Genomic DNA, 17,593 nt, shown 5'->3' on the forward strand with positions numbered 1-17,593 from the left:
AAGTCAACAGCCAATGTTTAAAACTTTTCTGAGTGCATATTTTTTAACAGGGTGTGATGATTGATTACTGCAACTTTAATATAATGATCCCTTTAAGACCGGGTTTGGAACCCTGGGGGACTCCGCCTCCGGCTCCACCCCCTCAGGGAGCCATATATAAGGGGCGCGATTCTCCGCTCCCGCGACAAAGTGCCCACGCCGTCGTGAACGCCTTCGAGGTTCACGACGGCGTGAAACGTCGGGGCAGCACGGTAGCATTGTGGATAGCACAATTGCTTCACAGCTCCAGGGTCCCAGGTTCGATTCCAGCTTGGGCCACTGTCTGTGCGGAGTCAGCACATCCTCCCCGTGTGTGCGTGGGTTTCCTCCGGGTGCTCCGGTTTCCTCCCACAGTCCAAAGATGTGCAGGTTAGGTGGATTGGCCGTGATAAATTGCCCTTAGTATTCAAAATTGCCCTCAGTGTTGGGTGGGGTTACTGGGTTATGGGGATAGGGTGGAGGTGTTGACCTTGGGTAGGGTGCTCTTTCCAAGAGCCGCTGCAGACTCGCTGGGCCGAATGGCCTCCTTCTGCCCTGTAAATTCTATGAAATTGCCCCGATTGCGACCGATTCAGGGCCCGAAAATGGGCTAGGACCGGGGCCGTGAGAAAGTCAGGGGGCGAGTCGCTAAAGCAGCGTCGTCAGCGCGCGCCGGGCATTGGCGCCGCATAAAAGCGGCGCCACGTCATCCGCCACCTAACTGGCGTCACCCGTGCATGCGCGGCTTGGTCGGCGGCAACCCGCGCATGCATGGTTGCCGTCCTCCCCGAGGCCGCCCCGCAAGAAGATGTCGGATGGATCTTGCAGAGCGCGGAGGAAAGGAGATCATCCTTCAGAGAGGCCGACCCGCCGATCGGTGGGAACCAATCGCGGGCCAGACCCCTTTTGAGTGCAACCCCGGTGAAAGAACCCCCCTCACCCCCCCGACAGGCCGCCCCCCCAGCGTTCCCGTGCTGTTCTTGCCGACGGCGACCAGGTGTGGATGGCGCCGGCAGGAAGCCGTCTTTTTGGGCAGGCCACTTGGCCCATCCAGGCAGGAGAATAGCTGGTGTAGTGGAGTATCGCCATTTTGGGTGTCCAAGGCGATTCTCCGGCCTGCGCTGCGCAGAACTCGACGGGGCCATTCCCGCTGCTTGGGTGCATTGCGGGAGGGCGTCGGACCGGCGTCGCGGGGAAAAATGGCGCGGCAAACCGGCGCGGGAGCGGAGAATCACGCCTAAGGTAATGTTCAGTGGGCAGTGTGCAGTGAGCACACTTCTCGGCAGCTGTCTGGTTCTCTGCCTCGTCATCGGCCTCGTGTGAGTCATGGGGGTGGCCATTTGGCGGCGGCTATCTTCAAAATCCGACACGTGCAACTGACGGCGGCAGCCATTTTGTGACTCTGGGCAGCCATTTTGTGAATCCGACTCAACTGAGGACCCCGACTACCCGCAACTGGGAGCGATCACTCTCGATCAATCACGGCCAAAGCATCTACGGAACTCCATGGTGCAGGTCCAAATCAACGGGCGCGACACCCCCTGCCTTTTTGACTCCGGGAGCATGGAGAGCTTTATTCACCCAGAAATGGTAAGGCGCTGCTCCTTGCGCACCTATCCCGCCTCACAAACTATCGCCCTCGCGTCCGGGTCCCACTCAGTCCAAATCACGTGTCGCGAACCTCGCGATCCAGGGCGCCGAATACTCCCGTTGCAAATTTTATATCCTCCCTCACCTCTGCGCCCCCCTGCTGCTCGGTCTAGAGTTTCAGTGCAGCCACCGAAGCCTGACACTGAAGTTCGGCGGACCCCTGCCCCCACTCACAGTATGCAGCCTGGCAACACTCACTCCCGACTGTAAGCCCGTCGCCACCAGGAGTCGGCGGTACAGTATCAAGTCAGAGGTTCAGCGGTTACTGAAAGAAGGAATCATAGAGGCTAGCAACAGCCCCTGGAGAGCACAAGCATTGGTAGTCCGGTCTGGGTAAAAGAAACAAATGGTGGTGGACTACAGTCAGACCATAAACCGTTTTACGCAACTCGATGCGCACCCCCTTCCCCGCATAGCAGAAATGGTTAACCAGATCGCCCAGTACCGGGTATTCTCCACGGTTGACCTAAAATCCGCCTATCATCAGCTCCCTATCCACCCGGAGGACCGCCCCTACTTGGCCTTCGAAGCAGCCGGCCGGCTCTTCCACTTCCTCGGGGTCCCTTTTGGCGTCACAAATGGGGTCTCCGTTTTTCAAAGGGCGATGGACCAAATGATGGACCAGTACCGCTTACGGGCTACATACCCGTACTTGGACAATGTCACCATCTGCGGCCATGACCAGCAGGACTATGACGCAAACCTGAAAAGGTTCCTCCAGACCGCTCGGGCCCTCAATCTGACCTACAACAAAGAGAAATGCGTTTTCCACACAACCCGACTAGCCATCCTCGGCTATGTCGTGTATAACGGGGTCCAAGGCCCAGACCCCGACCGCATCCTCGTAGCCTCAAGGCACTCAAAAGGTGCTTGGGGCTCTTTTCCTATTATGCCCAGTGGGTCCTCAGATATGCAGACAAATCCCGATCACTCACTAAGACCACGGTTTTTTCCCTGACGGCAGAGGCCCGGTCGGCCTTCAGTCGTATCAAGGCTGATATCATCAAGGCCGCCATGCACGTGTTGGATGAAACCATCCCCTTCCAGGTAGAAAGCGATGCATCAGACGTCGCCCTGGCTGCTACCCTCAACCAGGCAGGTAGACCAGTAGCCTTTTTCTCCCGAACCCTCACCGCCTCGGAAATTCGGCACTCTGCAGTCGAGAAGGAGGCACAGGCCATTGTGGAGGCTGTGCGGCGCTGGAGGTTCGCCCTCATCACCGACCAATGGTCGGTAGCCTTTTCATGTTTGATAACGCACAACGGGGCAAAATAAAAAATGACAAAATTTTGATCGGACTCTCCACCTATGCGTACGATATTACATATCGTCCGGGGAAGCTCAATGAGTCCCCAGATGCCCTGCCCTGCGGCACGTGCGCCAACACGCAGAAAGACCATCTGCGGGCCATCCACAATGACCTCTGCGGGCCATCCACGATGACCTCTGTCACCCGGGGGTCACCCGGCTTGCTCATTTCATCAAGTCCCGCAATCTACCTTACTCCACCAAGGAGGTCAAGGCCATGACCAAGACTTGCCAGATTTGTGCGGAGTGCAAACCGCACTTGTACCAACCAGACAAGGCTCGCCTGGTGAAAGCCTCTGGGCCCTTTGAGCGACTAAGCGTGGACGTCAAAGGGCCCCTCCCGTCCACCAACCACAACATCTATTTCCTCACTGTCATCGACGAATTCTCCCGCTCCCCATTCGCTGTCCCCTGCCCCGATATGACCTCAGCCACCGTAATCAAGGCACTGCACAGCATCTTCACCCTGTTCGGTTTCCACGCCTATATCCACAGCGACCGGGGTACATTGTCCATGAGCGATGAGCTGCGTCAGTATCTGCTCAACAAGGGCATCGCCTCGAGCAGAACGACCAGCTATAACCCGCGGGGAAACGGGCAGGTGGAGAGGGAGAATGAGACAGTTTGGAAGGCTGTCCTTCTAGCCCTACGGTCAAGAGGTCTCCCAACCACCCGCTGGCAGGAGGTCCTACCCGATGCCCTACATTCCATTAGGTCGCTCCTCTGCACGGCCACGAACGAGACCCTTCACAATCGCTTGTTTGTCTTCCCCAGGAGGTCCACCTCTGGGGTCTTGCTTCTACGTTGGCTGACGATTCTGGGCCCAGTCCTACTCCGGAAACATGCAAGGAGCCATGAGACGGACCCTCTAGTCGAGAGGGTCCAGCTGCTGCATGCGAACCCTCAATACGCCTACGTCAAGCACCTCGACAGAAGGCAAGACAAAGTTTCCCTGCGAGACCTGGCACCCGCTGGCTCTCCCACTGACGCCCCCCCCTCTATCAAGGCTCCCCCCCCCTCCGCACGTCTGCCGATACCGACAGCGCCCCCCTCTAGCGTCCCCCCCCCACCTGCGCCGGCACCAATCACCCTAGTCACCCCGGATACCCCCCCTGCTCCAACACGGGCAAAATCTCAGATGAACGTGCTCCCGGATATACCCCCACTGAAGACGACCGTGTCCGCCACACCACCGCCGGAGCTGAGGTGGTCAACACGGACAATCAGACCACCCAAAAGACTGGACATGTAATTCCACTTCACCCCCGACGGACTGTGTTTTCTTTTAAAATAGGGGGTGAATGTGATGATTGATTACTGCACCTTTAATGTAATGATCTCTTTAAAACCGGGTTTGGAACCCTGGGGGACTCCGCCTCCGGCTCCACCCCGTCAGGGAGCCATATATAAGGTAATGTTCAGTGGGCAGTGTGCAGTGAGCACACTTCTCGGTAGCTGTCTGGTTCTCTGCTAATTAAAGCCTTTGTATTACCAATCATCTCTCTCGAGTTGTAATTGAGGGTATCTCACAGGGGAATAAGGCATTCTGCATTTAGGTTTCCTCTTCAGACTTTTATCTGTTTAGGTTAGTTTCCGACCAATATGAGTGAAGGAAATGTGAGGTTGCTGATAACTAAACTTGCAAACCCTGTGTGACTGCTTGCTTTCAGGTGATGGGTTCCTAATCAGGGTTGCACTTGACTTATCCCATCAGTATCTCTACAACCTCCTCTAACTGTTCATCCTCCATGCTCTTTCATTTGCATGCTCTTCATTTCACTTAACCATTGGTGATTATATCTTCAGCTGCCAAGGTTCAAAGCTCTGGAACTCCCTCCCTCACTAAATCTCTCTGCCTCTCTACCTTACTTTCCTTCTAAAAGGCACAACTTAAAACCTACCTATTAGCCCAAACATCAGGGCTAATGTCACTTGGGGGGTGTCTTGTAAGCACTTGTTTGACCGCACTCCTATGAAGCCACTTGGAATGTCTTAGTGCATTAAACCCACTATGGAATTGCAAATTGTTGTTGTGGTCCGCTTCTGGGCTTGGGTCAACCTTTTTGGTGTGATTGGTCAGCTTCTACCAGCTTGGCATGTATGTATGGAACTTTATCCTGTTGCAGCTAGAGAAGGAGGTGGCTCACTATTTGAGACTGTAGCCTGTTACCAGTAAAACCATTGGAAACATTCATGAAATCCATTGAAATGTGACAAGTAGCTTTTTCTGAAAATTGCTTTTGTGGTGCCATCGACACAAAGGAACTTTCTTGTGTGGTTCTGTTGTTGTGAGAATGCCCACCAAGTTCAGCAGCTTCCCAGTGGTTACTGAATCGGAATCTCTTGCTGTATGTCAGATGTGTTTCACGCTCAGTTCATGATCATTATAAAATGGGCACTTTGCCACTCATGTTGCCTCTGAGATGTATTCCCCTCAAGCAAAGTCTATGTAAGTACAAGTATTTGCTTCAGGCAGGCGTTCGAGCTTATTACTGCAAAGATTTGTCTCATCTACCCACCCCCTTATCCCATGAGTCACTCCTCCACTCCATGTGCATTATATTAGATCAGGTCGCAAATGACTACAACACTGCAATAAACTAGCTGGTGTACTCATTTCAAATCCTCACACCAACATTGAAGTAGGTAACCATCAATGTGGAGAATGTCCAAAGGTGCTTTACATAGGATGGAAAAAATACATGAGAGATGAAAGGATAAAAAGGCATAAATGAGGCCTGGAAAGTTGACAGAGGTGTCTGAAAGTCTTTTGAGAATGTTTTTAAAGGTATGGGGCTGGATTCTCCCAAAATGGGGCTATGTCCCCACGCCGGCGATCAAATGCTGGCATTGCACTCCCGAGTTTCCTGAAAACAATACAAGCCGATTCACTTACCTGCAGGGGGCTAGCAGGGACCAGGAGTGCTTCACACAGCTTTGGCTGCGGATACGAGCCCCAGCACTTAGCCTCCTGAACAGGCGCCGGAATGTGGCGACTAGGGGCTTTTCACAGTAACTTCATTGAAGCCTACTTGTGACAATAAGCGATTTTCATTTCAGTTTCATTTCATTTCATTTCATCTGGAAGATGTAGGTCCCCCTCGATCAGCCGCACGCCTAAGGATCCGTCTGGCCCGATATCTCCCCCGGCCGCCCATAAGGCCCCCCCCTGGTGCCCAATCACCCCGCCCCCCCACCAGGGCGGCCGCGGACTGAGTCCGCTGAGCATCCCGACCGGCCATACCATGTTAGTTCCACGCTGTCGGGAACTCGGCTGGTTTGGAGCGGAGTATCGCTGGGCCTCTGGCAATGGTCCCCCCAGCCGCGCGGAGTAATTCGCGAACGCGCGGATATTCGGGACCCGGAGAATCGCTGGACCGGCTCCGGGCCCGATTTAATCGGGAAAGTTGATTCCCCCCCCGCCCCACTCTCCGTGCACGGGGGCTGCGGAGATTCCAGGCCCAGGAATGGAAAGAAAATAAACATTTACACTTATAAAGCACCTTTCATGACCACAGGAACACTTTACATCCAACAAAATACTTTAGAAGTGCAATTACTGTCATAATTGGGCAGCACGGTAGCATTGTGGATAGCACAATTGCTTCACAGCTCCAGGGTCCCAGGTTCGATTCCGGCTTGGGTCACTGTCTGTGCAGAGTCTGCACATCCTCCCCGTGTGTGCGTGGGTTTCCTCCGGGTGCTCCGGTTTCCTCCCACAGTCCAAAGATGTGCAGGTTAGGTTGATTGGCCACGATAAATTGCCCTTAGTGTCCAAAATTGCCCTTCGTGTTGTGTGGGGTTACTGGGTTATGGGGATAGGGTGGAGGTGTTGACCTTGGGTAGGGTGCTCTTTCCAAGGGCCGGTGCAGACTCGATGGGCCGAATGGCCTCCTTCTGCACTGTAAATTCTATGATAATCTATGATAATGCAGGAAACATGGCAGCTAATCTATGCACATCAAGCTCCCACAAAGATCAATGTGAGAATGACTAAATAATCGGTTTGTTTCTAAATTATCCTTTCATGGGATGTGGGTGTCTGTGTCAAGACCAACATTTGTTGCCTATTCCGGATTGTCCTTGAACTGAGTGGCTTGCTCGGCCATTTCAGAGGACGGTTAAGAGTCAACCACATTGCTGTGGATCTGGAGTTTCACGTGAGCCAGACCAGGTAAAGATGGCAGATTTCCTTCCCTAAAGGACATCAGTAAACCAGATGGGATTTTAGAACAATCGATGATAATTGCATGGTCATGATTATTGATACAAGGGATGCCATTCAGTGACCGCGTTCTGCCTGGCACAGAACAGGACATGGCAAGTGAATAGTGGGACAGGACAAAATTGAGATTCGCAGTGGGCATTTTGCGATTCAGCCAGCCTGCTCCTGGTGGCGAGTTCCAGATTTCAGCCAAAAATGACGAGAATCTCATTAAATCTAATTTGTATACTCATTAGCGAGATTGAAGTCGAATACGTGGAGGGGAAATATACCGTAAATGGCAAAACTCTTAGGAATATAGAAAGTCAGAGAGTTCTGGGCGTGTAGCTCCACACATCTTTGAAAGCGACAACACAAGTGGACAAGGTAGTCAAGAAAGCCTCCGGAATGCTTGCCTTCATTGGTCAGGGCATCGAGTATAAAAACTGGCAAGTCATGCTACAGGTGTATAGACCCTTGGTAAGGCCGCACTTGGAATATTGCGCACAATTCTGGTTGCCACACTACCAAAAGGATGTGGAGACTTTGGAGAGGGTGCAGAGGAGGTTTACCAGGATGTTGCTTGGTCTGGAGGGTGATAGCTTTGCGGAGAGGCTGAATAGACTTGGACTGTTTGCATTAGAAAGGCGGAGGATGAGGGGTGACCTGATAGAGGTCTACAAGATTATGAAGGGCATGGGCAGAGTGGATGGGCAGGGACTCTTGCCCAGGCTGGAGGAATCAGTTACCAGGGGGCATAGGTTTAAGGTCCATGGGGCAAAATTTGAGGGGCATGGCGGACACCTCAGAGAGAATTGGCTTGGCCGATGGCTGAAGCGTTCCAGGTCGGGTGTCGGCTCTGGGCTGGTGGTGGTTGGGGGGGGGGGGGGGGGGGGGGGGGGCGTGCAGTGAGGGGCTTTATGTCTGCAAGGCCTTCAATCCATCTTTAAATATTGTGCAGACTCAGGAGCAACCACAGTTTCAGCCTGTCTGTCCTAAGAAACTCTTCCAGGACAGAATCCAGCTGCAGCTTCTATCCTGAAATTCAATTACACCCCCTTTGACCGTGAGCAGGTTCTACCTTCACAGCTGAAGACTATTTCAAATGAGGATTTAGCCTTGTTAGCTGTGAGAGCACTTCACAGCTGCAGATTGTGTTTGCTGCTTGCTCCTGCTGGTGGCTGCAAATGCCTGGAGGCTGCTGTTGCTGTTTCCTTCTTTTTCTCTAGCCGAGAAGAAGAGCAATTTTTTCTAAGACACCTGGGTCCTGAAACACCGGGCTCATGGAGACGTATGGGTCCAGAAGGCAATCTGCCTTGAAGCAAGAAGATGCTGTGGGACCTGGTGCTTGACATTGATCCAAATGGACCAATTGATGACGCCGTTGAAGAAACCATTTCACAGATTGCTGATGCTTTTGTTGCTGTTGTGGTGAGTGCTACATGTATCTGGCACGTACATAAGACCATAAGACATAGAAGCAGAATTAGGCCACTTGGCCCATCGAGTCTGCTCCGCCATTCAATCATGGCTGATATTTTCTCATCCCCATTCTCCTGCCTTCTCCCCATAACCCCTGATCCCCTTATTAATCAATAAATGTAACTGTGGATTAAACACGTTGGAAGTCAAGGATTTCCAACTGTACCTTGAGCGCCAGTGGCTGGCCAGGATTTGGTTGCATTGAGGTTGGGCTGTGTGGAGGGGCCAGCACAGCTACAGCTTCTGGACGTAGAGTAGCACAGATACATGGAACAAGTCAATCCCCACACACACTCATCCCAGCCAACAAGATGGCACTGGTTGTGCTGGAGCGCTGCCCTTACAGCTGATGGGTCGGCAGGGGCCAGAGGCCACCAAGGGGGTGCCCTGGCGGGACCCCAAATGACCCATGGCCCAAAGTTCACAGCGGGCTGATAGCAGCATGTTCATGGCTGCCTTGCCGGCTGCGGCAATGGTTTTCCGAGTCCGTCCACCCCGATCCCACAGCCCACCTCCTGGCCACCCCTCGCTACTCCCCCCGGCCCTGGCAGAAGCCCCAAGGCCAGTGGCAGAACTGCCAGCAAACTATGGTGATATTGGACACTTTCTGTACACCCTCTCTCTCCCTCAGCAGCCACCATGCCGGTTCCACGATTTTTAAAAGCACAATGGAACTGCGCCATCGGTAACTCAGCCCATTGTAGGTGGAGGATCACGGAGGCCCCGGAGAATACCAGGTCAGGCCTGCTAATGACATGCAAATGGTGTCTACTGTATGTTCATTCCGGACCACATTGACGCCGCTGTCGAGGCGACGGAGAATTGCGATTTGGTGTTAAATTGGGGCCCGCCATGATTTTTCCGTCGGAACCCATTCTCCGCCCATGGAATTTTCTCCTTCAACGTCTCAGCCCCTCTTCTTTGTCCTTCATTGATATGCTCCTTATTGCCTGCCTCTTTCATTAAGTCTTTGTTTACTGTTGTACAATCTCCCTATGTGCCTTGATCTCATGGGCTGGGCTGGTTTCAATTGACAAGCGGCAGGAGCAGAGAATCCCACTGCAGGGCAGACTCACAGTGGAGAATCCTGGCCCAAGGGTTGGAAATTTGCATTATCGACACTTCCGGTGGCGGCCATGGAGGAGTAGGGCGCACATTTGATAGCTCCCGCCTGTAACGGACCTTTGGACCTTTTTCCCCTGGTTTTTCTTGGATTTTATGGGATAAATCAGTGGAGAGTGAGACAGTAAGGAGAAATCCCCCTCAGGTATATGGAGAATTGGACCAGAAGTGGCCGTGTGAGAAGACAAAGTCCTATAAGGGAGACGCAAGCAGATCTGGTAACACAGGACAGCATGGCGGGGCAGCAGGGCCGCGGGGAGACGGCACAGAGGTCGACAGAGCTGCTGGTGAAGTTTTTCGAGGATTGCTTCACCAAGCTGTAGAAGGACAAGCTGCACCCGATTAAGGCTTTGATTGATCAAGTGGTTCAGAATCAAAACCCATGGGAGAGTGATCCAGGAGGTGGAAGTTGTCCGAGCATGAGGAGTATATAACCGTGCTGGAAAACAAGGTGGGGATGATGAACGACCGCCAGAAAAGAATGCAGGAGAAGCTGGAGGACCTGGAGAATAGGTCCAGGAGGCAGAATCTCAGAATTCTCGGCCTCCCTGAAGGAAGTGAGGGACCGGATGCGAGGGCCTATGTGACGGACATGTTGGAGAAGTTGATGGGGGCTGGGGCTTTCCCTCGGCCCCTGGAATTGGACAGAGCGCACAGAGCCCTCACGAGGAAGCCCCAAGCGAACGAGCCGCTGAGGGCCATGGTGGTACGTTTTCACCGTTTCATGGACAAGGAACACGTTTTGCGGTGGGCCAAGAAAGAACGGAGCAGCAAGTGGGAGAACTGTGAGTCTATCAGGACCTGGGAGCGGATTTGGCCAAGAGGCGAGCTGGGTTCAATCGGGCAAAAACGACCCTCTTTAAGAAGGGGGTGAAGTTCGGGATGCTGTACCCAGCCCGTCTGTGGGTCACACATGAGGGATGGGACTTCTACTTTGAAACACCAGACGAAGTATGGACCTTTATTAAAGAAATGAAGCTGGGCGCGAATTAAAAGACTCTGAAGCCTTGGAGAAGTACTGTGGCGGCGATTTGTTGTGCTGGATTGTATAAATTTAAGTAGCGCTATGTGAAATAATGGGCTGTGTGGATGGTTAAAGGTTGCTTTGTCTTCCAGGGAGCTGGTTAGAGGGGGGGTGGGCTTTGAATTTGGTTCTGCTTTTTGGGTGATTATTTTTCTAAAGTGACTGTTTCTTCACTGTTTTTTCTGATGTTTGTTTACTGGGGAATGTGATGCTTTTAAAATGTTTATTCATGTCGCGGGGGAGAGGGGAGAGAACAATAGGGAGACAGACTGCTTGGTGCCAGGGGCGGGAGCTACCAGTTCAGCATGGGTCAGCTGACTCTCGGAAGCGCAGTGGGGGTGAGCAGGTGTTAAGCTGGAGCTTGACTTGGGGGATTGGGTTTCTAGTGTTGTTGCTAAGGGGGGAGGATGGGGGGGGGGGGGAGCTGCTTTGCTGACAGGGGAGGAACTGTTACTAGGGGACAAATGGGAGGTCAGGAACGGCGACTGCCCGAGTGGGGACTCGAGGAAATGGAGGGCGCGAGCTCGAGGCTGACCTAAAAAGGGTGATGGCTAGTCGGGGGGGGGGGGGGGGGGGGGGGGGGGGGGGGCGGTTGGAAGCCCCCCGTCCAGGCTGATCACATGGAACGTGAAAGGACTGAATGGGCCGGTCAAGAGGGCTCACGTATTCGCGCATTTGAGGGAGCTGAAGGCGGATGTGGCAATGCGACAAGAGACACACCTAAAGGTTACAGACCAGACGAGATTGAGGAAGGGTTGGGTCAGCCAAGTGTTCCACTCAGGACTGGACTCAAAGACCAGGGGGTAGCGATCTTGAGCAGCAAACGAGTGGCATTCGAGGCAGGGAGAATCGTGTCAGACAAGGGGGGTAGGTACATAATGGTGAGTGGGAAGCTGGAGGGGGTGCGAGTGGTACTTGTGAACATATATGCTCCGAATTGGGACGACGTGGAATTTACGAGGCGGGTGTCACATAACCTTAGAGTCACATAACCTGATCATGGGAGGGGACTTCAATACAGTCATTGATACGGAATTGGACTGGTCAAAATCCAGCACAGGGAGGAGTCGTAGTCCACCGGGCACACATGACAGCGGCTAGGATGAGCAGGTTTTTCGGGGTAGAAGATAGTTGTGCGAGGTGTGTGGGAAGCCCAGCAAATCATGTCCACATGTTTTGAGCATGCCCGAAGATGAGAGGGTTTTGGCAGGATTTTTCTAAGGCAATGTCCACGGTGCTAAACACACGGGTGGTGTCGAGTCCGGAGGTAGCGATCTTTGGAGTGTCGGAAGAGCCGGGAGTTCAGGGGGGCGAAAGAGGCTGACGTCTTGGCCTTTGCCTCCCTGGTAGCCCGGAGACAGATCTTGTTAACGTGGAGAGACTCGAGGCCCCCGAATGTAGAGACCTGGGTTAGTGACATGGCTGGGTTTCTCAGTCTCGAGAAAATAAAGTTCGCCTTAAGCGAGTCAATGTTAGGGTTCACCCGGAGGGGGCAGCCGTTCGTCGACTTTCTCGGGGAAAATTAAAATGTCAGCAGATGCAGTATTCCAAAGGGGGGGGGATGGATAGTTGTTGTATGGTTGAGGTGCGTGAAGATTGGGCTGGGGGGGAGAAATGTTTATTTTACCATGTTGATGTCATTGTTTATGTTTTCAAATGCCCCAATAAAATATTATTTAAAAAAAAAAGAACATTTGCATTATCTATCAGAGCAATGAAGGACCCACTCTGAAAATGCTGTCTCCTGTTGAATTCTCCAGCAGCATTGATTGTCTAAATACATGTCAGTCTAAAGAACAAGTAATGTCTAACCAAAGTCCTCCATTTGAACCCCGCAGTGACCACAGGCCCATCTGGTGCAGATATTCAAGTTACCTGAATCTGGCCCAGTGAGGCACCATAGCCTGAAGTCAGATTCTGGAATATTAAGAAAGGAAAGAGGATGGCATTAATCTATCTCACTACTCTAAATGTGCAGGGAACATCAGAGAGAAGAGCTTTATAAATCGGTATATACAGGTTAAGTACTTGCCCAAAATACTCAGTGCGTAAATATGTTATAAGCAGCCTCTTTGAAAGTGTTGTCTGGAGTAATGGTCAGCACCGTTTGTCTGGTGTAGATATCTGTACGTGATAAACCCGGGCAGTGTAAGTGGTGAAGCTGTAATCCCTTTCACTGCATTTTTCATCAGCTTTACCCCAGATGAACTGCTTCGCATTTCCCTGCATTCAACTGCATCTGCCACTCTCTAACCCTTTATGGTTTTGTAAAGTGAACCTCCTTAGGAGGTTTGTGAAGTAGCAGCATCCACCTGCAACCTGTGCCTCTTTCCTTCGGGATGTGACTCTTCCCAAAAATACCATAGTTGTCAGGATGGCTGAAATGAAATAAAGCAGCTTAGCTGCAGGTGTTTTGTTTTTTCTCACTTGTAGCAGTCACTCATGAGTTAAAGTCTGGCATAGGCAGCTGGCTCTCCAAGCTGCAGGACATGTACAGTATGGTCTAGCATGCCAAAGGCATTATCTGCTGAGTGCAGAAACGTTCATGTTATTCCGTCCTCCAGCTGTCTGGACAAGTATTCATTTCCTACGTTGACAGGCAGATCAAAGTAGTCAGAACAGATCATTGAGCTTCTCAGAAATGCATTAAACCATTCAATTTCAATATCCCGTGCGATTGATGTCCTGGGGAGCTTTTTCAAGGAATAGGATTGATTGACAGCCAAATTTGAGGGGAAAATGTGAATCAGTTTTGCAATTCCCTGTAATACCTTTGACCTTTGTTGGAGCACTCCGTGGTGCATTGTGGGCTGACATTTGGCCACCCCCACTGAATTCGCCAGTCAGTCTGAAATCAGCAACAATGCTGGGCTGCTCAGAGAACTCTGCCGCTGATAAAAACTAAAGGAACCATGTATGTTGAGAATTAGTGCAAGATGACAGCCCTTGCTATTTATTCTGAAGAGTAGTCGCTATAAATCTATTACATCTGCAGTACTAATCATTTATGTGTCGTTTATATGGTGGCGACGGCCTAACCAGCAGCCTTCTACCATTGAAGACAAGGAGGTCACCCACTGACAGTAATATACTCCACTAAGCTCTACATTCACAGTGATTCGACAGCCACTTGCTACCCTTGATATTTGCATGAAACGTACACCAGGAGGTGTACACATTATATTTAAATGTATAAAAGGAAGCCATTCAGCCCATCATGCCTGTGTTGGCTGTTTAAAAGAGCCACCCACTTGGTCCAGCTGTCCCACTCTTTCACCGTAGCCCTGTATTTCCTTTCTGTTCCAGTATGTCTCCAATTCCATCTTTGAAATGATCATTGAATCTGTTCCAGTGTCATTTCAGGTGGTATTGTAATGTTTTTCCCTCATCTTCCCCAGTTCTTTTTCAATTATATTAAATCTGTGTCCCCTGATTATTGACTCTACTGCCAGTGGAAACAAATGTTCCTTATTTACTCTGTCAAAACCCGCAATATTTTTGAACACTCTGGGCTGGATTCTTCAGCCCCGCCTGCCACAGGATTGCCACGGGTGGGAAGCGGACCAGGTAAAGGTCCATTGACCTTGGGCAGGAAGTTCCAGTCGCCGGTCGGGCGCGGCCACAGAATACCGCCTTCTGTTAAATCTCCCCCTCAACCTTCTCTCCAGCAGAGAGAACAACCCCAACTGCTTGAGTTTTTCCACATAACTGAAGTCTCTCATCTCACACATTGGAGGGCAGCACCATATCTGTATAGGCAGAGGAACTGTGCTTTCAATATTCCAAAGTTATTAATATACATAATATGTCTTGTCATTCAGTCTACGAGGAATCCTCACCGGGTCAATCATGAGGATTGCAGGGAATGATCCTTAGATCCAAAATCCAAAAAGTTCCTGTCAACCTACTTTTGGAAGGTTGAAATATCTGTGATAATTCTTGATGGCATCTTTAGGTCACATTCCAGGAATCTGCATAAATAATGAACTGCATTCAGTTTCAGCCCTGTACTTTAGGAACAATATATTAATTATCCTTGGAGAGGTGACAGCAAAAGATTTCACCAGAATTATTGCAGCAATTAAAGGGCTGAATTAGGAGAATTGATTATATAAATTTGCTGTGGGAATCTCCGTCGGCGGAATCCTCCGCTTTGCTGGCAGCCCACGGCGAGGAGTGGCCACAGTGGGAAACCCCATTGCCCGGCTGCGGGAATGGAGGACCATGCCGGAAAATGTGGCCGACGGGACGGAGACTCCTGCCCTTGGTGTGTATTTCCTTAACCTCCAATTCAGGGTCACTATACAAGTATGTGAATGCACCGAGTATAGTAATTAAGTTTGGTGAGTTACAAGCGCAGATTCCATTGTGGAAATATGAGGCTGGAGTCTCCGATTTGGAGACTATGTCCCCACGCCGGCGTGAAAACGGTGGCGTTTTATGCCAGAGAAACTGGCGCAAAACGGCCACCAATTCCCCGTTTTGCTGGGGGCTAGCAGGGAGGCAGCGTAGAGAATCCGGCTCTAGCTGCCAATACCGTCTGGAGAATTGCCGGGTCCGTGGCCGCGCATGCTCACGGTGGCGGCATGCAGTGGTCACGCCGTGCTTCATGGCGGATGCTGCTCCCGGACCCCGCCTGCAAAATAGTCCCCCCTTCGGCCGGCTTGCGTACCCCGGACTGTCCCACCACAGTGCCCCAGCCCCGAATATGTCCACCCCTGCCCGCGAATCGTCCCTCCCCCGACTGTGGCAGTGCTGGACAGAGTACGCAGCCGTCGCGCTGAGATCCCAACGGGTGAGACCATGAGAGACCGTCGGGAACTTGGCCGGTTGGGGGCGGAGCATCGCAAGGCGGGCCTCGGCCAATGTATGGAGGCCAGGAATTTCGCCGCCATCGGGGAATCTCCGCCCCGTCGCCGAACGCGATTTCGGGTCGGAGATCGGAGAATCCAGCCCATGATGTTGTGACGATATCAGAGGTCTGATTCAAGGAAGGGCAGGACTGGGTGTTAAATATTCCTGGGTACAAGGTGTTCAGAAAAGATAGGAAAGGAAGAAAAGGAGGAGGGTGGCAGTATCGGTTAAAGACAGCATTACATTGCTTGAGAAACAGGATGTCCCAGAGGGTTCAAGGACAGAATCAATTTGGCTGGAGCTCAGGAACAAAAAGGGTGCAAACAAATTGCTCGGTGGGTGTAGTTGCTTCCGTGTCCACCTATGAGGCTGTGTCATCATCATCCTGACGGTCCAGATATTGGACCACGTCGGGTTGCACCCCTTGACTGCATAGTGGTCACAAAGGAATGGAGGTACCGACGTTCCTGGAGCAGCTTCCTCCGAGGAGGGCTCCCAGCCTTTGAGGTAGTCCACATGCTTCCGTACGGCCTTCTCTCGGGGTCTGACCTTGTACGATACGGGCCTTGTTTTCTCCAGCATGATCCTCAGGAGCCAATGGGCATTATCTCCAAAATTCTGGACATATGCTGCACCCCCAGTTGCAAACTTCTCCAAGGCGTCCAGTGGTCATGATATTCCTTCTGACTATCCTGTTTGGACTATTCCTTTCCGTAAAGGCTTGAGGAAGTCAGACTCAAGCGTGTTCGGAGGTGCCGGCCCATTAACAGCTGTGCTGGTGCTACCCCTGTTGTGACATCCGGCATGGTCCTGTAATGGAAAAAGAACCTCTCCAGCCGTGTCTCCAGGGAGCCCACAGTCTGCATCTGCATGAACCTCCCACTGTACCAAGCCATTCAGGGACAGGTAGTACGGGGCAGTCCGGATGCGCTTTATCCCGTTGTCACGGACAAAGAACTCCTCGCTCGTGAACAGGGTCTTATTATGTTACTAGTACCTTTGGTATCCCATGGGTACTAAACGAGTGCCGTAATTTCTCAACTGTGGCTGTAATCCACCATGTAAAACAATGTGGCGAAGTTTCGCAAATATGGAATCTCTCTAGGTCCATGTTCGAATCTGCGCAGCTGTTACAGACTATCCATGTAGCTCAGTGTCGCCACAACTTCATCCCTCACTGGTGGCAAGGTGGGGCTTACAGGCAGTGAGGTGACTGAGGGCATTAGATTGTGTTATTTGCACCCTCAGGCGATGCTGAAACCTATTTATTTGTACACCGCTAGTAATAAGACCCATCATTGCATCCGGGCCAAGGCTAAGGCGGGAATTCCCTTGTCCTCCTTGAAAAGACCCAATAATGGCTTATGGTCCATGCTGATGAAAAAATGCCACCCAGAGGCATATTGATGAAATGCTTTCACCACATATATCATGGCCAAGCCTTCTTTCTCTATTTGGGTGTAGCGGCTTTCGGCATATTTCAAGGTTCTGGAAGCATATGCAATAGGACCTTTTGCACGGCCGCAATTAAAACATGTATTGTTCCCTCTATATCTGCCCGTGCAAGCCATCTTTGACCGCACAGTAACCCAGGTACATAACTACCTTTGACGGAAAGATGCATTTTCCACTCTTCAGGAGGATGCCGATTTAGGAGAATCGTCTGAGGACCTCTTCCAGACGGTCTAAATGCTCCTTATCAGTGGCTTCCATAATGAGCATGTCATCCAGGTACACTGCCACTTTGGGTAGCTTCTGGAGGATGCCTTCCATCATTCTCTGGAATATTGCACAAGTGGAAGAGACCCTGAGTCGAGTATACTTGTATAGTCTCCTGTGGGTATTTATGGCCATATACTTTTGAGATGCGGTATCCAGCTCTAACTCGAGATAGACATAAACGAATGTCCCCCAGTCAGTTTCACATACAA

This window comes from Scyliorhinus torazame, chromosome 13 (genome assembly GCF_047496885.1).
Source record: "Scyliorhinus torazame isolate Kashiwa2021f chromosome 13, sScyTor2.1, whole genome shotgun sequence".
Lineage (NCBI taxonomy): Eukaryota > Metazoa > Chordata > Chondrichthyes > Carcharhiniformes > Scyliorhinidae > Scyliorhinus > Scyliorhinus torazame.